Source organism: Argiope bruennichi, chromosome X2, assembly GCF_947563725.1.
Source record: "Argiope bruennichi chromosome X2, qqArgBrue1.1, whole genome shotgun sequence".
In the NCBI taxonomy this organism is placed as follows: domain Eukaryota; kingdom Metazoa; phylum Arthropoda; class Arachnida; order Araneae; family Araneidae; genus Argiope; species Argiope bruennichi.
The window spans coordinates 37,958,872-37,984,613 of record NC_079163.1 but is presented as its reverse complement, the minus strand read 5'-3'; the positions used below and the strand labels follow the sequence as shown (position 1 = coordinate 37,984,613).

General features: G+C 28.0%; 1 long non-coding RNA gene across 4 annotated transcripts in view; it reads right to left on the bottom strand.

Annotated features, from left to right (window-relative positions):
• LOC129960689 (uncharacterized) overlaps positions 1-25,742 on the bottom strand; it is a 66,801-nt gene that overhangs the window by 21,462 nt on the left and 19,597 nt on the right. For all 4 annotated transcript variants that reach the window (XR_008783661.1, XR_008783659.1, XR_008783658.1 and 1 more), the window contains 4 exons: positions 17,949-18,021; positions 17,098-17,170; positions 16,201-16,258; positions 290-362 (listed from right to left, as the gene is read on the bottom strand). This is a non-coding gene — a long non-coding RNA (uncharacterized LOC129960689). The remainder of the gene's footprint in view (positions 1-289; positions 363-16,200; positions 16,259-17,097; positions 17,171-17,948; positions 18,022-25,742) is intronic.

Sequence of the window (25,742 nt, the reverse complement as noted above, 5' to 3'; positions counted from 1 at the left end):
CTATTAAAATATGAATAATGAGATCTAATATTCTGTTGCAGCAGCAACAAGCATAAAGAATGAAAAATGCATATAGAAAGTGGCAAGAAGCAAAAAACATTGATTTTATACCACAAGTTCATGATTGTTGTATCAAGACACATTTCTTGAATTCAAGGGCAAAGGACCAATTTATAATTCATGTTACTTTTTCTGATCCCTTACATTAGAACACATTTATATATGAACACAAAATGGTAATTAAATGAAAAAACTTGAAAATATGAAAGAAAACCAAAAATATAGACACCTGATTAATGTCTCAAGAATAGTTTATCTCCTTCTTTGCATTTCAACCAAGTCACTTTCATAACTTTTTATACCTATAAAAGGAAAGCAAAAAATGTTTAAATTCAACATGCACTAATAGTAAAGAAATGTAAAACACATACACATCAGGATACAAATAATTATTTTTAAAAATTCAGAGAATTAAACATTTAAACATCAAATCCCATTATCAGTTTTTCGAAATACAGATTAATAATTAGATTCATCAGAGAGAAAGCAGATTTCATTCTGCATTGACATTAGGATGTAGCAGAGATTTTGAATATGATTAAAATTCAACTGTAGTAACAACTGATAATACCTTTGTTGACATGAAGAAAAATAAACTTTACATTTTCAAATACCATATATCCTAAAAAAGGAATATTTTCAGTCTGTAATTTTATAAAATGGCTGGGAAAAGTATATACTGGAATGAGAAACATAATCAGTCTTAATAACACTTAGAAATGTTTGAATATTTGAAATCAAAAGAAATAGTCTTAGAAGTATTTTCTTTAATACAAACATTTTAAGTGAATGGAACAATTAGAAGTAAAATATTAAAATGCGAATAATGAGATCTAATATCAAGCATAGAGAATGAAAAATACATACAGAAAGTGGCAGGAAGCAAAAAACATTGATTTTATACCATAAGTTCATGATTTGTTGTATCAAGACACATTTCTCGAATTCAAGGGCAAAGGACCAATTTATAATTCATGTTACTTTTTTCTGATCCCTTACATTAGAACACATTTATATATGAACACAAAATGGCAATTAAATGAAAAAACTTGAAAATATGAAAGACAAACAAAGACAGAATACCAAAAACAGAAATGTTAAGTCAAAGCAAGTACTCTAATTTGAAATTCATGTTAATTATTTCTGACATAAGAAAACATTTAAAATTAACAAAGTTATGATTAAACAAAAGATATCATAAAAGGCCTAAGAGAACCAAAAATATGTGGGCTGCATAAATGTGACCAGAAAAAAAAATTGAAAAAGAAATAATAATGAAGAACCATTAATTAATATTGATGCCTATAAAGAGAAACAGTAACTAAATATAAATAGTTGCTACAGTATTTGAATAGAAATATTTTTTAAAAAAAAAGAAAGAAATTTTCAAAATTCAATCAAAGCTTAGAAATATATACACATATATACATAAAAAAATTAATGGGACATTCAGAGGGTAACAGTATTAGCAAAAAATTAAATAAAATAAAGAATAAAGTAAAAAAAAGCTGAATATGGTACAAAATCAAAAGTAACCAAAAATGCTTTCGCGCTATTTCTTGTATCTTAGACACATTTTCACACTTACTGAAATTTTTGAAAGTAAACAAACCTAATTGAAAAGAGAGAATGCATGGAATAATAACGTTTAGCTTATAAAAAAAAAAGTTTAAAAGTATGACCAAATCTAAATTTTAAAATAATAAAATTCAAGACAGATACGATAGGGAAAACAAGCAATCATTTAGCATTTTTACTGATATTTGGTTTAAGATCATAATTTTGACATTAAAAGAAAACATTATTCAAGAATTACAATTTTCCAAAAGAATTCCAAAAATTATCATTAATTTTCCAAGAAGTTATTTGCCTTTGTATATGACTCCTTGAAAGGCTCGTGATCTACATGAAATGAATTAATAACCATTTACAAATCATGTTTAATTTATTTTAACAAAAATAAAATTAAATATATATATATTGGTAAGCATTTGAAACTAACATCGGAAATGAAATGAAAAAATAGGGAAAATATGCATACATTCATATGGCATTCAGAAATCAAACAATTCTGTATTTCGATAACGCTTACGAAAACGATCGGTTCTTTGCTACGTTAATCAAAACTCAGTCCAATATCGAAGAACTCATCTTTAAGTCTCCAACCTTAAGGGCAAACGACTGCCATAATTTTGGCTAACTTACTCTATTTTGAAAGATATATTAAGCAAATCCAATCTTAATATTACTGAGATATTACTAAGATAAAATTTATAACTGCCATAAAGGCAACTTGCCCATCTTTGCTGGAAATAAAAATAATCTGAAAATGTATACAAATAATATTTTATTTTTTCAGTTCACTTCGCTATTTTGAAATGAATATATTTCACCACAAATGTCTTACACTTCTTTTTAATCATCGGTTTGGACAAAGTATATATGTTTAAATTTACTCATTTTTTTTCTTTCTTTTCTTTACGGGCAGTGCATGATGATACCGAGTAAGTTTGTGAATCCGATATTTTATATGGGAATCAATCTTTATATTTGAAATTTCTTGTTCGTTCATTTTAACATTTCTTTAAGTTGCGGAGACAAACTTCACAATAAATTATTAGTGTTTATAAGAACCTTACATCTATGAAAAAGGATAACGACCTTTGTTGTCTTTTCCCATATTTCACCAACCACTAAGAATATGAGGGTATTCAGGTGTCTCCTTAGGTTCCGATTAAACATTTAGAGGCCCTTAAGATAATGTAAGTTTTTTTGGGCCTTTTTTTTTTTTTTTTTTTCGGCAAATTCAAACTTCCTGAAAGGATAAGAGATTAGACCTTCCTAAATGAAACCGGAAATTTTTATTAGTTTTATTATTTTTGTGAACAGTTTTATGTAGCAAATTATCGTAATCCGACAAACATTTTATTAACGGGCCCTTTAAAGAGATGTTTTTTATATCTCTCATAAAAAGTATTTTGTGAAGGGTCCGAACAGAATATTAGATTTCATTTTTCTGTATTTAATCGTTTCCTTCTAATTGTACCATTCACATAAAGTGTCTCTCTGAGAGAAAATACTACTAAGACAGTTAGACTATCGGTTAAAATTTTGTATATATGCAAAAGTGTTCATTTTAAACAAGTTACATGCATTTCGTTTTTTTTTTTTTTTTTTTTTTTTTTCTTTCAGTAGGTTGATTCAATTCTGTTGCCAATTTTGTAATGTTGGCACGAAGTGTTGTTTATTTATGTTTATGTATATCAAGTTTTTCTTTAACAGTTGACATTATAATTCATCTTCGTGTCGAAAGTTTAAATTAACAAATTTAGTATGACTTACCCTAGAATTTTTTCGGCACCAAATGTTAATTTGTACGTATTAAATTAGACTGAAAAGTATCAACCTATATCTTGCTTATTTAACTGAAGAATTATGTATTCAATGTCATTAATGCTGCTACACTTATAACAAAATGGATCCTTTTGAAGGTTAAAGTGATTCAAAAGTCTTGGTGTTATAATTGTTTTGATGATTAGTGTGGCTAAAACAAAATCTTTCCTCTGAATTTTGGATTAGGAAGACAGTGCTTGCATGCTTGGATTATCTTCTAAAGAGATGAAATATTATTCCATAGCTATTAATTGTGATATCATGCATTGCTTATATGAGACTTGAAATGATACCTTCTGGAGCGACATTCTATTCAAGGTTATTTTCTGTAAATTTCTTAGCTAAACAATCTGTAAGGTCTTTCGAGATTATATTCGAGTTACTAGGTATCTTTAGGAAGGATATTCTTTGAATTAGTTTGGTCAAAGTTTGTACTTTGGAATATGTTGATTGATTTTTAGCGATTGGATGGAGATATTTTTCAAGGATGTATCTCCAGAGTAGTTATCTGTAAGAATCAGACAATTTTTTGCAAGGGCGAGGACTATATCAAGTGCTTTAGTAATGGCTAAACTTTCTGCAGTAAAAAAAAAAGGAATTTACAAGAGATGTTTGAAATCTAAATTTTTGAATAGAAGAAAAATCGGCAATTGAAATGTTTTGGGAGTGTTTTTTTAATGTATCAGTAGCAATAATAAAACTGATCTGGACAGAAATTCCGAATGCATTCTTTCAAAAAATCATCATTTTTAATCAAAGGGAAATTATTTTCAAATTTAGAATCCGTAAGTAAAATTTCGAAGGGATTAGAGTTAGTCAAGGAGATTTCAGGCTAGGTTTGATTGGAAGATACGTTTAAGTTTCTGAGAATAAACAAAATGGTTTTTTTCTTTGATATTTAATTGAATTACTCGATTATTCTGGGAGTCTCTGTTAGAAGTGAGGAATGTAAATTATTAGCTATTTGCTTAATGAAGATTTGGGAAACCAGCCGCTTGATTTTTTTAGAGAGAATTTCCTGTGGAACAGTTTTCAGGAGAACGATATTCGGAGTCCATTTTGGGAGACATAGATCAATTCGCAGAGCTATTGTTTGAATAGTGATGCATACTTTAAATTGTCTCTCAGAAAATTTACTGTTTAGGCTAGAAGCATAATAAAATATGCTGAAAATTCTGTTATTTGTAATGTTAATAATACCTTTAGTTCTATGGCCATGTTTTTTGATGCAAATATCTTCAGACTATTTATTTTTTCGAGTACATGGTTTATTAGAAATACTAAGTTTTGATTCCTTTTATAGAAGATGCATACCAAGAAATTTAATAATTTCATTCCGTTTTAAAGGGTGTGGAAACGTATGGATACGATGCAATTTTTTCTTGGACAATTCAGCTATTGCACTTTACTCTGGAGTGATTTCTAATATCCAGTAGTTGCACCACTTTATATGTTTTCCAATGTGTTCTGAATTTTTTTGAAAATAATTTCCCAAGAATGATGGCTACAGAAAACAGAAATATCATCCGCAAAGAGAATACATTCAACCCCTTCCTTTAGAGTTTCATGGAAGTCGTGCATAAAAATGGCAAATAGAATAGATGGAAGTCCACCACACTGAGGTAAGTCTCTGATCAGGATTTAGATATCTGGAAAGTTCTGGGTTGAAGGAAGTTGGACAACCATTTTGTCATGTTTCCTGTTACACTAAGTTGTGAGCATTTAAAATGAAGGCCATTAATATTGACAGAAACATAAGCACTTTTAATATCACGATTTACATCTTCTTTTTTTATTGCTGTTGTTCGTGAGCTTTTGCGATTTTTGTACGAATGTTTTAAATTGCAGTTTAGATATCTCTGAAGGGTATAAAACCATGTAGGCTATTGCAATTTCTTTTATTGCAAGTTAAATAATAAGTATTGCATTAAATGAGGATGTGTTCAACGATTTTACAAAAAAACTGAGGTTCAATCAAATTGATGTTGAAATAATTTCAAAATAATTTGAAGTTGATTGATCGATATTGAGATTTTTGAGCCAGATAGTTGGTATGTAGGTAGATTTTTTAGTTTTATAGATTGGTTTCTTAAGTTCCAAAATTTCAAATTTTTTGCTGTTAAGGAAGGAGTTTATTCTAGAAAAATCCAAGGGAATAGGTTCAATAATTGTATTTTGATAGAAAAGTCAATAGTAAATATTCACTTTTGTGTGCTCGATTACAAATTTAGTGATTGTTTTGTAAAATAATATTTTTGTATTCAGAATTCTGATTTATACGATTCGAAAATTCATTTAGAATTATTATTTTTATTTCATTTTATATATATATATTCTTTGGATTACGAAATATAGTACAAATTTTTTCCCAATAATCTCTTTTCGCTTTTTTTTTTATGTGAAAACGGAAGCGACTTACAAATTTGTATGTTTCATATAAGAAAAGAAATGCAAATTCACAAAAATGATTCTGATTGCTTTTTTTTTTTTTTTCAAAAATACTTATTGAGCTTTCCATAATTACAGCAAGAAAGATTCTGCCATGGATTCCAATTTGCATTAGTAATGCTGCGATTTAGGGAAATCTAACAGTATAGAAAAGAGGAGAACTGGTTTAACACTGCCATCTGTTGGTAGCTGCAGAAAACTCGCAGAGAGCAGACAGAATCGATGACACCAATTGAAAGCGCAGCTCCTGGATAAGGGAGAAGGGGCATGGTGGCTGGGGTAGATAAATGGACCAATCAGCGAGGCGTTTGGGAATCGATGAAGCAGCGGTAGGAGAGGCTGCATTCCCTCCAAAAAAAATTTTCATAGTTGAAAAACGGTAAACAATCGGAATATGTTCTGCAACATTTTGTGACTAGGCGGTAATTTTTTTCTTTTACTCACATTTCCTCGGAGAAATTTAATTATTGAAGAACAAAATTTGCTATCTGTAGGAAACTAGCAAAACAGTTTGCTGATCGGAGAAAATGTCTATTCTGCTTCATGTGGATACTGGTATTTGTCAAAATCGATGTTTTAGTCAAAGATTCAATAGGCTGTATTTTACAGAAAAGCAAATAGTTCATATTGCTCTTTTAAAAATCAATTGATTCTTTTAAGTCGACATATATCAGATTGCCAAATCAATGTGATTAGTCGGCAAATGATGATTGTATTAAAACAAATAATTAATGGAAATCAGCTGCAAGCAAATTTCTAATCTTAAAGGGAAAAACCGACAAAAAAAAACAGCTGAAAATTTTTTTAAATACATCATGCCTAATTTTTTAGCAAACAAATGTCATTTTTATTGTATTTAGACTGAAGCAATTTTTTGAATTGTATAATATATACCAAATGAAACTAAAAAAAAAATTATTAATAATATTAAAATTGAAAAATAACAGAATTAACCAAGCTGCACAAGTTACATAACGGAAATGTTAAATCTAGAATTTTAAGACTATCAATTATTTTACAGGGATTACAGCTTTCTTGTATGCTAGACTTGGGATGTATAGAGGCAGAAAATGTTCATTTAATAATTGAAACAAAATTGACACCACATTCTTCAAATTTCTAAAAAAATATATAGGTATTTTATATTTCCTAGAAATTATCAAAAAGGTTCTATTTACAGCCAAACTTGATTAATCGAAACGATTTTAATTCTTTATGTGTATTGGCGTTCTATAGATTAGATCGTTTGATCTACAGTTACCAAGTTTCGCATATATATAACTAAAAGGAAAGGAAAAGTTCATCTCAGGGCGCTTTTCTTTTCAAATTTTAATTAAAATTAATTTTCCACAACTTACGAAAATATTATTGCACAAAAATAAACTTTATGTCGTGTTAAAATTGTAAAATTTTCTTTTTAATTATACCAATTTAATAAGCGTGCAAATTTTTCTGAATCTTTTTGCCGTTTTTTTAAGAATAGTTTTTTGCTTGATTTTCAACAATAGAAATTCACACCAATTTCATTGTTCCATCAAATATTTTTTCACGGGAATTCTACCATTGTTGAAAGCTAACGAAAAGGGATTCTGTTTCATATCTGTGCAATTTATAAAATGAATGAAAAAGGAAAATGAAGTCACAATACCGCGAAATTTTGAAGATCGATGAGACGCACACTTACGTTTTTAAGAGCGTTATGTTACAGCAGCATTCAATATCAACAAAACGCTGTAAATAAAACTTCTTTAATTAACATAATACCGGAACGTCAGATTCCTTTAATCCTTAAAAATGATATGGAACTAGGCAAATTTGCTTGTTTAACAAAATAACGCTCATAGTTACAAGAAAAGAATTTTAAAGAGTTCGAATCCATTTCCTTAAATTACAGTTTACTTTTTTCCAGAAATTGTTGAGTTGAATTAAATCAAATCACGTTATAATGTCATAAGTTTGTCTCCATTAGAAAGGTTCATGTACACAATGAAGATAAGATACATAAGAGAGATAAAATAACACGGCTACAATAGACAATTTGTTAGAATCATGGACATGAAAATAAATCTAAGACAATTAATTGGAATTGACTATAACCAATATTTTTGACGAATCAGTTAGTTGCCAAAGGCAAAATAAATAAGGCACAAATAAAATTTTGAGAGCGTTACACTGCTAAAAATGTTATATTTCTATTCCAAAATTTGGCTTAAAAGAAAATTAAAAGGAAAAAACAAGGTAAATATTCTATTTGAAAGAGATTGCAAATAAGTAATAATTTAGGATAAAGTTTATTTTGAGTCAAAAACTTTAAATGAAATTCCAATAAAAAAAATTACAGGATTGCTCTTGTGAGATACACAACATTTGTCAGAGCATGAAAAACATTTTCTTTAAGATACTCCTAAATTAAATAGAATACATTAAAAGTAAATTGTGCATTGATTAATAACTCTTAAAAAAAGTCGTCATTGAAAAGGAAAATGTGCCATTTCAGAACATAAATATATGAGAACTCCAGACATAAATGGCAGGTTTAGACATCAAGTGCAACATCATACAAATTATTTCCGACCTTTCGTACAAAATCACAAGGGGAAAAAAAATATTCAAGAAAGTTTTTAATATCATTTGTCCAGGAGAGAAACTGATCAGATTATTCATGATTTAATTTAAATAAAATAATAATCATGAACAAATCACACTTTCAGTAATCCTGCAATTATAAAACTTTTATGGGAATATAAGAAAGAAAAAATCATATGTATAGTTTGAAGGTTATTCTAAAGTCAAATTATTATGAATTCAAACATGCTATATAAATGCCTTACAGAGTGTAAAATTTATATTCCATTAAAATATAGACTCAAGTTTATAAAAAATAAATAAATATGGCCTGCCATGAAATACACATCATATCCCTTGGCTGGATACAAACGCTCATCTGATTAGAAGTATTATATGTATACACTTTGTTTTGTATCTGATAAAAAAAACTGCAGAAAATTGAACTATGATACAAACTTAATATCAAGTAAGAAATAGCTAAGGCTCAAACTAAATTCTGAGAGCTGAGCATCATTGCAAACTTTTTATTTGTATTTGAAAATTTGGATAAAATATACGAAAAATGAAAAACAAGAATAAAGAATATAAAATTAAAGTAAACATTTTGTCCATAAGAGAGTTCTAGCAGGAAAAAACTAGGAAAAAAAATTACTGTCCTTCTTAGTTGTATTGGTAAGAAAGAATAATAATAAAAATAAAAGGTTGCCTTTGCAAAAGATTGCTCCATTGGTTTCTGGACCATACTCATTTCTTTTACAGAGCAATTAAGCAGGGTGGCCTTCACTTCTGCTGATTGATTTTGCCTGACATTTCTAAGTTTTTAAAGAAATTTCCCTGACTTTTTTCGGATTTATCTAATATCCGCAAAATAATGTTGCTTTATTTTTCTTTATTTATTGCACAATATGTTTTTAACTGTATGTGAACTACTTACTCTTTTAAATAAAATCAATATAAATAAAACTCAATTGCTTTATAGTTTGTGTTAATGTTCTATTAACTTTGTACGTTGGGATTTTCTGTTAATCAACCCAGTACCAGAAATTCGAACTGTACTTTTTATTTTCGAAAAATAAAATCATGGTAATTTTCGGAAAAGAATGTAAAAGCTTACAATAGAGCTAGTTTTTATGGTGCAAAGGCGTTATCAAGAGTTGATCTTTTAAAACTAACGAAATTATTCAGGGAAAAAGAATAAAAGCATAATTACTTTCTGAAGTTTTTCAACAGAGATATGAGCAAATTTCATGCTTGAAAAAAATGGTACTGTAAATGGAAATCAGAATTTTTCGAGTTGTTGAGAGTGGCAAAAAAAACTTTTTGAAAACACTTTTAAATAAACATTGGGAAAATGCAAAGGAACATTGAAAATTAGAGGTATTTTTGAATCTTCTGATCAAAGCTACTTAATGGTCAAAAATACATGCTAGAGGTTGATAATCAATAAAAGTTTGTTAAAATATTAATAAAAGGCAATATGTGTGTACTTATTTTCGTAATTTCGCATTAAATATTGAGAACTTTAAAAACAAGTCATAATTTAAAATTCCCGCTTTCTCAAACGATTTTTCAATTGTTTAAGGTGATTATGGTTTCAATGTTACAAAAATCGATATTATTATGTACTAAATGTTCTATTCTTTCAGAGTCAGGTCATCGTTAACGGCATTTACCATGATCTTCCGTGGCTGGGCAGATAAAAGTCATGTTTCGTTTTTTCTCAGAAAACAGCGAAAGCACTTGCTTAGAGAACTAAAAGAACTTGCCGATTTCTCTTTGGTTTTTTATTGTGATGATAAATTAGAAATTAAAAACATTTGGTCATGTTACTTAATGAGCTAAAATCAGTTACTTGAAAAATAGCTAAAAATATTATCTAAAAGAAACAGTTATTGAAAAGAAAAATGATGATTAAAAGCTCTTATATGAAAAATTTTAAAACTTCCTAACATATTCTATAATTGCAATACTCATTACATGACTTGTTGGCATAATACATCTCAAAAAATTTTCAGAAATCTTCTGGAAAAAAGAGCTTTATGTTTTAGATATTTTATTCATTTTAAAGCTAAATAATTTTTGCATTCTTTTTTTAAATTTTGTAAACGGCACGGTAAAATAATAAGGTACACCGGTCTTAACTTGAGTGCTAAAAAATTGATACGCTTGGCATTTATTATTCTTGAAATATCTAATGAATGAAATCTTATTTTTGAATTTGGAGGCCAATGTATACCGTTGTCTTTACTTATAATGAAAATGAATGCGTATTTGTGTGTGTGTTGATGCTCTATAAGTAGACCATTCGATAAAGAGCTACCAAACTTCACACATCTATATATTGGAAGGTGATAATCTCCACCTCATAGCGATTTTTCTGAAATTTTAATTGGAATTTTTAATTAAAAATTGAGCAAAATTTGGGTGTTATTTTTTTACATCATTTTAAAATTAAATTTTTAAAAATTGATTTCAGTTTTTTTTGTCATATAACTATTTTTCTATATTTAATCAATCTAAAAAAAATATTTTATGCTTATTTTTCATCAAGTATTGTAAGATTTCGAAACGAATATTAATCACATCACCAACGGTGATCCAAAAACATAAGAATTTTGGATACCAATAACGAATGTTATTGATAAAAGTCATTACTGAATTTGGAGATATTTTCTCTTTTTTTATTTTTCAGTCCGAATTACTATCAAAATTGACAAAGCAGATTTCAAAAAAGGCAGTGATATATTTACTTAATTCTGGGCAGAATCTGTAAAAGATTGAAATTTATATTTAAAATTCTTTTAACTCGAAGAAAAATGTCAAATTTTACATCGTTTTACGTTATAAATTTGGTTACATTGTTAAAAGTCTAGAAATAGAAGAGTATATCCATTTTTTACGAATTTTAGTAAAAATGACATAAAATAATGAAAATGCTTAGTAAAATGAACAGAAAGGCATAAAGCTTCTAAAATAGTATTAATTATGTATCTATAAAAATATTTTGTTGAAGAAGCCATTAAGACCAAGTACTGATTATTTCCTTAACTATCCCCCCAGCTGAAAATTTTGAAAAGTTAAAAAATAAGATGCATCGGAAATTTTGTGATCCTGCTTGGTATTTGTAATTATAATTGAAGAATCCCATGTCTAATGAGTTAAACCTCAGTTTGAATTTAATGTCTTTAAAATATGGTGTTATTGTCATTGAATTAACGGTATCTTTTTTATTAAGATTATAGTAACTACATATAGAAATTTTCATGAAGAAATTAATTATTAAAAATTTACTGTTATGCGTATTGTGACACTTTTGGCAATAAATTAAATAAATAATGAAATGTTACTCTAAAAGAAAATTTTCATTGACTATATTTCTTTCCTTCATCATAATACTCTATTACTTGAAGTTGAAAATGTCTGATTTTTTTTTCCTCCATATTCAGATAAGCATCTTCCTGAAGAAATTTTCTGATGAAAAACTTCTTGCATTAAACATTGAGCATTTTTCACGAATTTGAGAGTTTTTGAAAAAAGAAGTAAAGGAGCAATAAAATACTGTTTCTTATTGTATTCAAGTACCTAATATTTTTTCTTTATTCATTATTTTCAAAGAGAAAAATGGAAAGTCAAAACTACCTAGAAGATCTAATTAGGAGATTAAATTGTAAATGTAGCTTGACAAAAACACCATATGACATCAATAACTATGCATGCCTTCTGAAGTTTTATCTGTTTCGCTAGTGAGATGGGTCTGCCATTATCGTCTATTTTACTTTTGCTTACTTTCTAGCACTGGGATGACAGCCTTTGTAGCTAAAAATCCCTGAATCCCCCTCTTTGAATCAATCAATTCGATCAATCTTTCTAGCAATGTATTTTTGTGTTTCCTAATTCTACAGCTACATGATTGAAACAAAGAAGCTAAATAAAATGCACCGAACCTCGTCATGGTGTCTTTAGTTATCAAAAATGCATTTAGCCAGGTATGGTAGCGTATAGTGTTCCATAACCTCAAACGACAGGAACGCCTCAAAATTTATTTAAAGCAATTAGATATATGCTTCCAATTGCAAAGCCTCTTAAATAAGGAACCTAAGAGTGTGAAAATACATTTTCTTTGTTTCAGGTTGAGAACATCAAGTTACAAAAATGAAATTTTTACTTGTCCTCAATAGAAAAATAATGTCAATGAGTAAAACGGTTTTTCTGTCTTTTCTCTATAGACAGTCAATGAAAGAGATGCAAATTCATTGACTTAGAACTTTTTTCAGTGCCTCAACTGCAGTTTTAAAAAATGAAATTGTCCAAAATGAAAAAAAGTAATAACTTTTTCAAAATGAACACCTTCAACATGTATACAAAGTTAAATTCTTCTAACAACGCCCTCTTACTCAAGATCCAGTGCATCACTTGTCATATCAAGACAAATTTTTAGAATTCATAACAAAGATCAAATTTAAAATTCATATTAGTTTCTTCTGATTCCTTACAGTAGAAGACATTTAAAGATTAATAAAACATTGTTATTAAGTGAAAGAAACCTTTAAGAAGAAGGAAAAAATATATCCAGCCCTAATTAATGTGACAAGATAATTTTAACTCTTATTTGAATCTCAGAAAAGATCCATTAATAAATCTTGATGCCTTTAAGAAGAAAAAACAATTTTGTTGCCATAGTTATAATAGTATTGATACAGAAACTTAAACCTAAACACTTAGGTGTATGAAAATTATTAAAAAATAATATCAAACATTGGAAATACGCATATACGTATCAAATCCCAATTTGACTTTTCCCAAATTCAGATTAACTATTCATATTCTTCAGAGTAAGACAACATTCTTATTGCATTAATATTAGTATAAAAAAAGGTATTTCGAGAGTAAATAAAACTCTAGAGTAATAACATTTATCATACTTTTTGTGGATTTACATAAAAACAATTTCAATTTAAAAATAATTTATGAATGTCATAAAGTGGCAATACTTTTACTGTATTTAAAGAAAAAAAAATCACCAGTAAAAATTGTATTGAAATGAGAAACAGCTCTACCTTAATACCACAGAGAAATAATTGGAATTTTTAACTAAAAACAAATAATTTTGCAGTATTGGAAATATTTCCTTTTAGTCAGAAAATTTAAGTGAATAGAACAATTAGAAGGCAACAAAGAAAAAGGAGATCGAATATTCTAATTGAAAAAGGAAGAAAGTATCATCAAACAGCACAATCAATGAAAAATACAAACAGAAAGTGGCAAGAAGAAGGAAAAAATTATTTAGCAACATATCTTTCATTTATTCTGGATATAAAATGAATATGGAAATGTTTTTTTAAATTAAATGGAATTAATAGAAGAGAAAGAATGTATTAAATGAAAACCCTCAGCTGAGAAAAGCCAATGAAATAAAGAGCTAACAAAATTCACAAAATAAGAAAAGCAAAGTCGGAAATGGAATGACAAGATAAGGGGTAACATTTAATGTTTATATTTATTATTTCTATCACTGGTATCAAATCGTATGTTACAAAGAAATCGAACTTATCGACTGAAGGGAAAAAAATATTTTCAAATTATTATTAAAACAATAAGAGACAAGCCTTAAGTTTAAACCTAATATGCTTTCAGTATTTTTATCATTATATTACATTTGTGTGCATATAGAGTCAATAGAAATATTAATTGAGTATTAGGAAAATACACACACAGAGGCTTCAAGACTACTTTCTAAATTTAAGCAATTAGACACATACTTCCAATTGCAAAGCTTCTCAAATAAAGTGCAAGAGTGTATGAGCATATTTTTCATCTTTATAGGTTGAAAATATAAAGATACAAAAATGAAAATATACATGGCCCGAATACTAAAATAAAGCAAATGAGAAATTTTTTTTTACTTACATTCCTCTATACAGAAAGAAGGTTTCCTTTTTCTGTCATTAAAACATGTTGAGAAAGATGTAAATTCATTGACTAAGACCAAATCTCAGCTGGTGTTTTAATAAAAATAAAATTGCCCAAACTGGACAAAGCAAACAAAAATAATGTCTTCAAAATGTACACCTTCGACATGTACACAAAGCTATGAACTTCTAACAATTTACTCTTACATACGATCCAATTCATCACTTGTAATATCAAGACAAATATCTTGAATTCATCAACAAATATCTAATTAAAAATTTGTATTCATTTCTTATGATTCCTTAGATTAGAACACATTTAAAAATTAACAGAACGCTGTTATTTAATTCAAAAAACATTCAAAAAAAAAAAAAAGGAGAAACAAACATATGCAGGGCCAATTAATAGGACAAGTATTACACATACTGTACATTTAATTGCATACCATGTTTTAAGAATGAATGATATACAATTCAGCTTCGTTAAGACGAATTCGAAGGGAACTTCAAAATTCGTATTAACAATAATATAGAAGAAATGGAAAAATAAATAAAAAACCCTGATAGAACATACAATGCAACATCACAAAAATACTTTAATGAAATCTTACTACAATTTCACGTTTCAACTTTAAAATATTGCATTGTAGATGTTTGCTTCATATATTTATTACGGTATTCTCTAAAATACAACTGTAGATCACAGATACAATTTAAGCATGTAGAAGAATTTTCATATTCAAGTAAAGAGCGATGAACATTACCTAAAGTGGTTGCAGCTTCGAACAAAATTGGTATTCTTATACCATTGATTTCAGCATCAGATTCTGAATTATTTTCTTCCAACTTATCATTTTCCTTATTTCTTATTGAATTAAAATAAAAATCACTCAGTTCTGATGTGAAAGTATCACCAACCATATTCACCAGAGACGGTCTTCTCTATGAAGGAACCCAGGTGCAAGAAACCATTCGGGGCCTGAATTTTTGGCAAAGTAATATATATATATATATATATATATATATATATATATATATATATACACAAATACGAACACATTAATATGTGCATCTTTTTCTATTGCATCTTTATTGAATGCGTAATTTTGTTTTTGCTATTAATTACTTCAGTAAAATCACATTTTTTTTGCAATTTCTGTTTCGATGCTTTGTATAGCAAGTGCATTTAAGCGTTATACATACATGCTTGATCGAAGACAATTCTTTATTAGTTTTGATCAGAGAGCACTCAGCATTTATTATAATAACTGGCAAAGTAAAGAAAAGTTTTAACACAGTTAATACATTTAGAAATAAATCATTATAATTATTAATTAGTATATATTGCAAAATGAGTTGAGCGTTATTTACATCCCTTTCATTCAAAATCAAATACCATAGCAAAACAATTATTTGGATTAGGTTTTCATCTACACCGTTACAAAACATTTTATGGTTTTTGGAACATTTTTCTAATTCAAGTTTTTCTAAATCTATAATATCAGTGATTAATTTCAAATAATTTAAAACCTATTTTCTATCTGTACACAGTGTCAGTTACAGAGTTAAAAAATAACATTACTCAACGGGTTTCCTATAATTTCATCTTCTGCTCTTTCGAAATATAATTTTTCTGTTTCTTGAATTCGCTTTTCAGGAAAATGTTTCTGAAAAATTTAAACTACGTGCTATCCCTTGATATGCGAATTTCTAATTCATGTTACTTTTTTCTGCTCCCCTACATTAGAACACATTTAACACAAACTGGTAATTAAAATCAGAAGAACTTAAAAAAATGAAAGACGAACAAAAATATACACACCTGATTAATGTCTTTAGTTTAGCTACTTCTTTGCATATCAACCAAGTCCCTTTCATAACTTTTCATACATAAAAAAGGAAATACAAAAAATGTTTAAATTCAACATGCAGTACTGATATAGAAATGTAGAACACAAAAATCTTAGGCCATAAATAATTATTTTTAAAAATTCATACAACTAAAAATTTACACATCAAATCACAATCTTAATTTTTCAAAATACAAATTAATTATAAAGTTCATCAGAGAGAAAGCAGATTTCAATCTGCATTAACATTAGGATGTAACAGAGATACAGAGATTTTATATATAATTAAAATACAAATGTAGTAAACACTGATCATACTTTTCTCGATTTGCAAAATATATATATATATATATATATATATATATATAATAAAACTCACACTTTCAAATACTTTTTATCCTCAAAAAGCAATACTCTCAGTTTTTAATTTTATAAAAAGGCTAAAAAAAATATATACTGCAATAAGAAACATCACCAGTCTTAATAAAACTTAGAAATGTTCCAATATTTGAAATCAAAAGAAATAGTCTAAGAAATATTTTCTTTAATACAAACAATTTAAGTGATCGGTACAATTAGTAATAAAATATTAAAATGAGAATAATGAGATCTAATATGCAAGCATAAAGAACAAAAAATACATATAGAAAGTGGCAAGAAGCAAAAAACATTGATTTTATACCATAAGTTCATGATTTGTTGTATCAAGACACATTTCTCGAGTCAAAGGACAAAGGTCTAATTTATAATTCATGTTACTTTTTTCTGCTCCCTTACATTAGAACACATTTAAATATGAACACAAACTGGTAATTAAAATTAAAAAAAAACAACTTGAAAATAGGAAGGACAAACAAAAATATACACACCTGATTAATGTCTTAGGATAAGATTAGCTCCTTCTTTGCATTTCAAATGAGAAACTTGCATAACTTTCCACACCTATAAAAGGAAATGCAAAAACTGGTAAAATTCAACATGCAGTATTGTTAAAGAAATGCAAAACACAAACACATGAGTCCATAAAGAATTATTTTTATAAATTCATACAATTAAATATTTACACATGAAATCCCAATCTCAGCTTTTCAAAATACAGATTAATTATTGAGTTTATCAGAGAGAAAGCAGATTTCATTCTGCATTGACATTAGTATGTAACAGAGATTTTAGATATAATTAAAATTCAAATGTAATAACAACTGAGCATACTTTTCTTGATATGCCAAAAAATTAAGCTTTACTTTTTCAAATAACTTATAGCCTAAAAAAGCAATATTTTCAGTTTTAAATTTTATAAAAAGGTTCAAAAAGAATATAGTGGAATGAGAAACATAATCAGTCTTACTAGCACACAGAAATGTTCCAATATTTGAAATCAAAAGAAATAGAATACAAACATTTTAAGTGAACAGTACAATTAGAAGTTAAATATTAAACTAAGAATAATGAGATCAAAAATTCTGTTGCAGCAGCAACAAGAATAAAGAATGAAAACTACAAACAGAAAGTGTCAAGAAGCAAAAAACATTGATTTTATACCATAAGTTCATGATTTGTTATATCAAGACACATTTCTCGAATTCATGAACAAAGGTCCAATTTATAATTCATGTAACTTTTTTCTGATCCCTTAAGAACACATTTTAATATAAACAAAAAGTGATAATTAAATAAAAAAAAACTTGAAAATAGGAAGGACAAACAAAAATATACACACCTGATTAATGTCTTAGGATTAGATTACCTCCTTCTTTGCATTTCAACTGAGAAACTTTCATAACTTTCCATACCTATAAAAGAAAATGCAAAAAATGGTTAAATTCAACATGCAGTATTGTTAAAGAAATGTAAAACACAAACACATTAGGCCATAAAGAATTATTTCATTCCGCATTCACATTAGTATGTAACAGAGATTTTTGATATAATTAAAATTCAAATGTAATAACAACTGAGCATATTTTTTTTGATATGCCAAAAAATTAAGCTTTACATTTTGAAATACCTTATATGCTAAATAAGCAATATTTTCAGTTTTTAATTTTATAAAAAGGCACAGAAAAGAATATAGTGGAATGAGAAACATAATCAGTCTTACTAACATAAAGAAATGTACCAATATTTGAAAAGAAAAGAAATAGAATACAAACGTCTTAAGTGAACTGTACAATTAGAATTTAAATATTAAAATGAGAATAATGAGATCTAATACACAAGCATAAAGAATGAAAAATACAAATAGAAAGTGTCAAGAAGCAAAAAACATTGATTTTATACCATAAGTTCATGATTTGTTGTATCAAGACACATTTTTCGACTTAAGAAGAAAGGTCCACTTTATAATTCATGTTACTTTTTTTCTGATTCCTTACATTAGAACTGATTTAATTATGAACACAAAGTAGTAATTAAATAAAAATCTGCAATATATGAAAGACAAACAAAGATAATATACAAAAAAAAAGTTATACAAGTTAAAGCATGTACTCTAATTTAAAATTCATGTTAATTATTTCTGATCTATTATATAAGAAAACATATAAAAATTGACACAAAGTTGTTATGAAACAAAGGATATCATAAAAAAGTCTAAGAGAATCAAAAATATATGGGCTGCATAAATGTGACCAAAAAATGAAGTTGAAAAAGAAATAATAATGAAGAACCATTAATTAATATTGATGCCTATGAAGAGAAATGGTATATATATATATATAAATAGTCTATAGAGCATTTGAAGAGAAATATGAAAAAAAACTTTTGCTTTAACCTTAAGAATTTAGTCAAATAGATAGAAATATATACACATAGTTTAAATAATTGCACATAGTTTAAATAATATACACATAAAATAGTTAAATAGTTTTAAAATATATACATAAAAAAAAGAATGAGACTTTCAGAGAGTAACATTATTATCAATAAATAAGTTATATTAAGAATGGAGTAAAAAGGAAAAAAGCTGAATATGGTACAAAATCAAAAGTAAACAAAAATACTTTTGCACCATTACTTCTATCTTCGATACAGTTTAACACTTTCTGAAACTTTTTAAACCAAACAAAAACAATTGAAAAGAGAGTGTGCACTGGATAAAATCTTTTAGCTTTAAAATAAAGAAGGGAAAAAAATATGAAGCAAACGGGATTTTATAATGAGAAATTCCAAGGCAGATACGAGAGTGAAAAAAAGCAGTCATATTTAAAATCATTTAGTATTTTGACTGATATTTGGTTTAAGATCATAATTTTGATATTAAAAGAAAACATTATTCAAGAATTACAATTTCCCAAAAGAATTCCAAAAATTATCATTAATTTTCTAAGAAGTTATTTGCCTTTGTATATGTCTCTTTGAAACGCCCGTGATCTACATGAAATGAATTAATAACTATTTACAAATCATGTTTACTTTATTTTAACAAAAATAAAATGAAATATATATATATATTGGTGAGCATTTGAAACTAACATCGGAAATGAAAGGAAAAAATAGGGAAAATATGCGTACGCTCATATGGCATTGTGAAAGCAAACAATTCTGTATTTTGATAACGCTTACGAAAACGATAGGTTCTTCGCTATGTTAATCAAAACTCAGTTAAATATCGAAGAAATCTTTAAGTCCACAATCTTAATGGCAAACGATTGCCACAATTTTGGCGAACGCACTCTGTTTTGAAAGAAATATCAAGCAAACCCAATCCTAATATCACTGAGATATTACTAAGATAAAATTTATAACTGTCATAACTGCAACATGCCGATCTTAGCTAGATATAAAAATAATTTGAAATTGTAATTGTGTACAAGTAGTATTTTATTTTTTCAGTTCAATTCGCTATCCTGAAATGATTATGTTTTACCACAAATGTTGGTTACATATTTCATTTCTTATTTTTTTATTATTATTATTATTATTCATCGCTTTGTACCGTATACATTTGTATAAATTTACTTATTATTTTTTTAGCTCATTCTCTTCAAGTTGCTGTTTCAAACTTCAACATAAATTATTAGTGCCTTTCCCATATTTCACCATTTCAGGGAAACCACTAAGAATATGAGGGTATTCAGGTGTCTCCTTAGGCCCCGATAAAACATTTAGAGACTCTTAAAGTAACGTAATTTTCTTGCGCCTTTGTTTTGGCAAATTCGAACCTCCTGAAAAGTTCGAGATTAGACCTTGCTAACTGAAATGGAAATCAGGTAATTTTTTTTAATCTTAATTATTTGTGTGAGCTGTTTTATGTAGCAAATTCCCATAATCTGACAAAGCATTTTATTATTGATAGTTAATATAATAATGATATTTAAGTTGATAATCAATGAAAGATTTTGTTAAAATATTATTAAAAAACAATATTTTTATATTTAGATCGAAATTATTACTAAATGTTGAAAACTTTAAAATGAAAAATAATTTAAAGTGCCCTCTTTGTTAAATAAATTTTAAATTATTTAAGGTGATTAAGGTTTCAGTCAGTTCCAATAATCAATATTAGCAGGTACCCAGAACACTCCTCCTGGAAGAGTAAAAATTAATGATCATTGACCGTACTTGCCCTTATCAGGGCTATTAAGGAAAGTCGTGATCATTAACCCTTTGATAACCCTTTGACTACCTAACCGGACCGGACAGAATCGACGAAGGCGTGCCTACAGCAGGTAATGGATACCTAATTAAAATTAATCAGTTATATATGATAATTAGTAATATAATATTTTTATGCATGTTATCTTTTTTTTTTATCTTAATAACCATATTCTCTTACAGAGTCCAATAGATATCCAGGCAATTAAATATTCATGTTTAAATCATAAATACTAGTACTAAATTATTAAAATTATTATAAGGTTTCGGAGATTAAGGACCTACGAGTCCAGGTGCTCCGTCGAAATACCCATCACGTCGTCGTCGTACTAAATGTTCTAATCTTCTTTCTAGTCAGATTATAGCTATTGGTATTTAGCAGGAACTTTCGTGCCGGAGCAAGAAAAGATTTTATTTCCTTTTTTACACATAAAACAATGAAAGGAGTTGCTTAGAGGGGAAAAAATAGGAGGTCCAACTCACAAATATTCCTTTTACTCTCGTTTTTAGGTAACATTAAATAGTTATTTAGACCGTACAATATAATTTTCGATATTAATAAGTTCTCTATGAAGTGCGGTGTTCCTGAGGTATCGTTCTAATCATTTAATTACGGTTCAAAATTCCTATATCCATATAACAACATACATAGGATCAATTCTAAACGGGATGTTATATTTACTAAACAAATATAAATCCCTTTCTAAATCGCGAAATTTTAATAATCCTGTTCAAGTGAAATCGATAATAGCAATCTCTATGTCCTTTCTTTCTTTGGAGAATTTCTGATTAAAAATATATTGAAATTTCAAGAGGATGATCCATCACTTACGGCAACATATATTTAAATTATTCAGTCTAAAATCTGGGATACCAAGAAGCCTTGTTTAAAGGTTGAGAACATTGCGAATATGGGAAATAATTATTTCGCATTTTCGTATACTATTTAGTACCATTTGTTTCAGGTATGCTTTTGTTGTATGAAATTATATCAGTTTTGGCGAAAAAGAAATTATAAATTTTGCGATCCTTCTTGGTATTTATACTTCTAATTGAATATTCCCACATCTAATGAGTTAAATATCGGTTTGAATTGAAATTAATCATAAATGCTGAAATTATGAAATTCAATTAAAAATAATTTTTTTTCTGAACCAAACTATAGTCTGTGTAATTTCTGTGGGCGTTTAAAGGAAACTCGTTTTCCCTGCTATTCTCCCTTTCTCCTTGTCCGTTGCCATAGTTTCGACAAAGCTTGTTTTTTTTTTTTTTTCCCACACCAGTACGTTGTAGTAAGGACATTAAGCTGGCAGTAGCTTAACAGCTGTGGTAAGGAAAAAAAAAAGAGAGAGAGAGAGAGAGAGATACTGAAGAAAAAAGACACTGTTTTCTGCCACAGCGTTGCGACGCAGACAACCAGTAACGAGGTAGAAAACGCGACCTTGAACCGCCACAGTTGAAAGGAACGCTATTCGAAAAAAGGAAATGTTCGTTGATTACATTTCTTTCCTTCATGATAATAAATATTCTATTATTTGACTATATTTCTTTTCATCATTGTAATATTATATTACTTTAAGTTGAAAATGTTTGATTTTTTTCACCATATTCAGATAATTGAGGATTTTAATTTTACCTATGATTGGGAGCAACTGCAACATTCTGGACATCGATCGTGTAGTTGTCCCTGAATCTGTTGTAAAAATCCAAGGGCTGAGAGTATTCTCTATGGATGCCAGTTATTACGTTGAAATAAATTCTACACTGTCGGTCCTAGAATGTTCAGTTTTGGATTAATTTTCGTGCATTAGCATAAGAGTAATTTGAAAAATTAGCCAAAATATAAACTGAAATGATCCTGCTATTTAATTCGTTCTATAAACACAGTTATTAGAAGGATGCTAGTGATTCGAAAAACGATGATTATATTCTTCCATAACCAGGACGGCATGACGATTATATACAAAACAATTATTCAGCGTATCTAAACTTTCCTTATTACTGAATATATCATTATTTTAAAGAGCAATAAAATAATTTTACTTTCCTAGACGGCTTTCTAGTGCTTCTTCGATATGTATTAAATATTCAGTTTCTCAAGTTTTCCCACCTTTTTTTTTATTTATTTATTTTTTTTTTTTTTATAGAATCAAAGTTGCAACTAACGACTAATTATAATGAGCAATCTTATGCATTATTAGTAAATTTCTGCTAGGTTATGATAGTTGGATGATGTACTACTAGAAAAATAATCAAATGTGACAATTTTTATTTCTTGAATAAATGTTTCAGAAACAAACGTTTTCATTGAAATTGCCGATTAGTCCTTCTAAAATTAAAAATGAGCATATCTCTGCAAATTTTGCATATAAAACTTAAAACTGTGCGTGGATAGATGAATGAAAGAAACGTAATTTTCTCCTACAGTTAGTATTTAGGAAAATAAAACTAATTTCACTTTTCGTGGGACATCATTGAATATATATATATTCATTGATATCCCATAAAATTGCATTTGTTTGTGTGTGTGTATATATACGTTCGCACATGCAAATTTTACGCTTAAAAGACAAATCAAAATGTTCAACTGCATTTTGAAAATTCGTCATTTAGAGGATCAAAAAAAAATAGTTTATCAATTATAACTCTTAAGTTCGTCTCGATAAATAAATAATAATAATAAAAAGGACTGGGTTGTTTGTAATTTTCAGTTCACAAACTCGTTTCATGGATCTGATCTGCCGAGGCTGCTTAATCGTATTACGCAATTTCAGCTTTAAAGAGACTTAAGGATTAAAATTATTGAAGTTAAAAGTAAAGAATTATTTTTAAATGCTCTGTTTAGAAGAATGAAATTAAATATTTTGCGGATTCTTTGTCTGAATATGTTACTGAATGCAACTCTCCTAAGACACTTTTATATTAACCCTTGTAGCACCAGCATTGTTATGCATCACCGGATGGGATGACAGATCTCTGCCATAAGCGAACATTCTGGCAACCCCTGACACCGGAAACAGAGTATTTCCGGAGTTTTTCTTCAGTCTGTGTGCGGTTCCCTTGCTTGTATGTGAGGAACCCATGTTTACTTAAAGAATGTAATTTTTATAGAATTTTTTAATTAAAATTTCTTTTAAGTTATGACTTGACTAATACCTATACCCTTTATTTATTGAGGAGACTCTTAAATCTCCTCATTTTTCTCATGGCATACAGCATTAATAGAAATATTTTGAGACCCCCTGGATTATTATAGTCCAGTTTCACAAAGCTTTATTTTCATTTCATGGATGGCGGCACAAGTGTGCGGCACTATTTGAAATATATGTCTCATTACGAGGAAGATATGAATGCTTTTAGGGAAGTTGAGCCAAAACAGCATTCAAAGTGTGTAGAATGTAATATATTCCTGCCTGTAAATGATTTTTTTTTTTTTTTTTTTTCGAAAATCATAAGAAATCTGCTTTCTGATCACAAGAAAAAGTAATAAATAAAAAATTTTTAAATTTTCTTTTCTGTATTTTGAGCAAAATTATTGAATAAGTTTATTGTTTAATTTTTTGTATCTTGTAAATTACCATTGAAATTTCAAATAGTACTCTAATACTTGACATTTTAAAGGTAATAATACAATATTTACATTGCATCCGTTTTCATCGCGAATTCGTCTAAAATGCTGAAAGTGCAATTTATAATTAGTTAATGTTGATCTAATTTCTCATCAGAATGTTTGCTTCTACTTTACGCTGCTCTCCTGCTGCTAACAGATGCATGTCTCTTTGCTCTAATTCTGCAATGGATCATGATGAATAATTTTAACACAGGAAAGATGGTGAAAAATCATTTAAGACAAACAACAGCAAAAGAAAAACAAATAAATCAAGACGATTAAAAATTCTGGACATTGCTTTTCAAAGTGAAAATTAACATTCAGTTGAAGATACAGAGTCCGAATTTGTTAATTAACTTGTCTCTTTTTTTCCTTCATTGTCTTAAATCATTGCCAAATCACTTATTTGATCAAATACTTTGTGAATATTGTTTATATATTTAAAGAAACATGTACCGTGGTATCTTGCGTAATAAGCGTAATTCATTACAGAATCTAACTCGAAAGAATGCTACATCCTAGTTGCGTGCAAACCGGAAAAAAAAAAAAAAAAAAAAAAAACACAGAGAAAACCATGTAAAATAGGACAATTTATTCCGTTCCAGAAAAAAAAATTATTATTATATAAATTACTATTTTTAATGCATGGCTTTTATTACAAGAAATCTGTCTAAAGACATTTGTCTTAGGATACGCTTCGAAACTTGTCGAAAATGATGCACAGCATTATTCGTAAATTAATTAGGAGTGTGTATAGCTACTACCTTATCAGGGTGATAAGAGAGTAGCTTTCAGCATCTCCCTTATTTCACTGGAAGGCTGCTGCTCTGTTGAAGCTATTATTTTCTTCTTTCCAGATCAAATATCCTCTGCAACTTCTTGCTGCGGTAAAGAATACATTTCCATAAGTTGTTCCGGAGTTCTTTCTATATTCTTCCGTCACCTCAATGATGTCGTTGCTATCCATCTTTGGAAACATAATCTTGACTTTTATTTTTCAGAAAGAAAAAAAATTAATGTGTATGCGCAAAATATAGTATATTTCTTCTTTCATACTTCAAAGTCAGATATATAGGAAAATGCATAAAAATTACATCTGAATACCATTAAGACTCAGAAGAATATCGGCATTGAAGTACGTTGAATTTCAGTACTTCTCTAAAAGAAGCTAAAAGACGAGAGGTTTTCTATAAAAATCTGTTCAGTTTTGATGTTTTGATTTGCTACAAATTAGAATTTTTTTTTTTTTTTGCAATATAATCCCATTTTTTTGTTACATTTTGTCAATACCATAAAAAATACCTAATT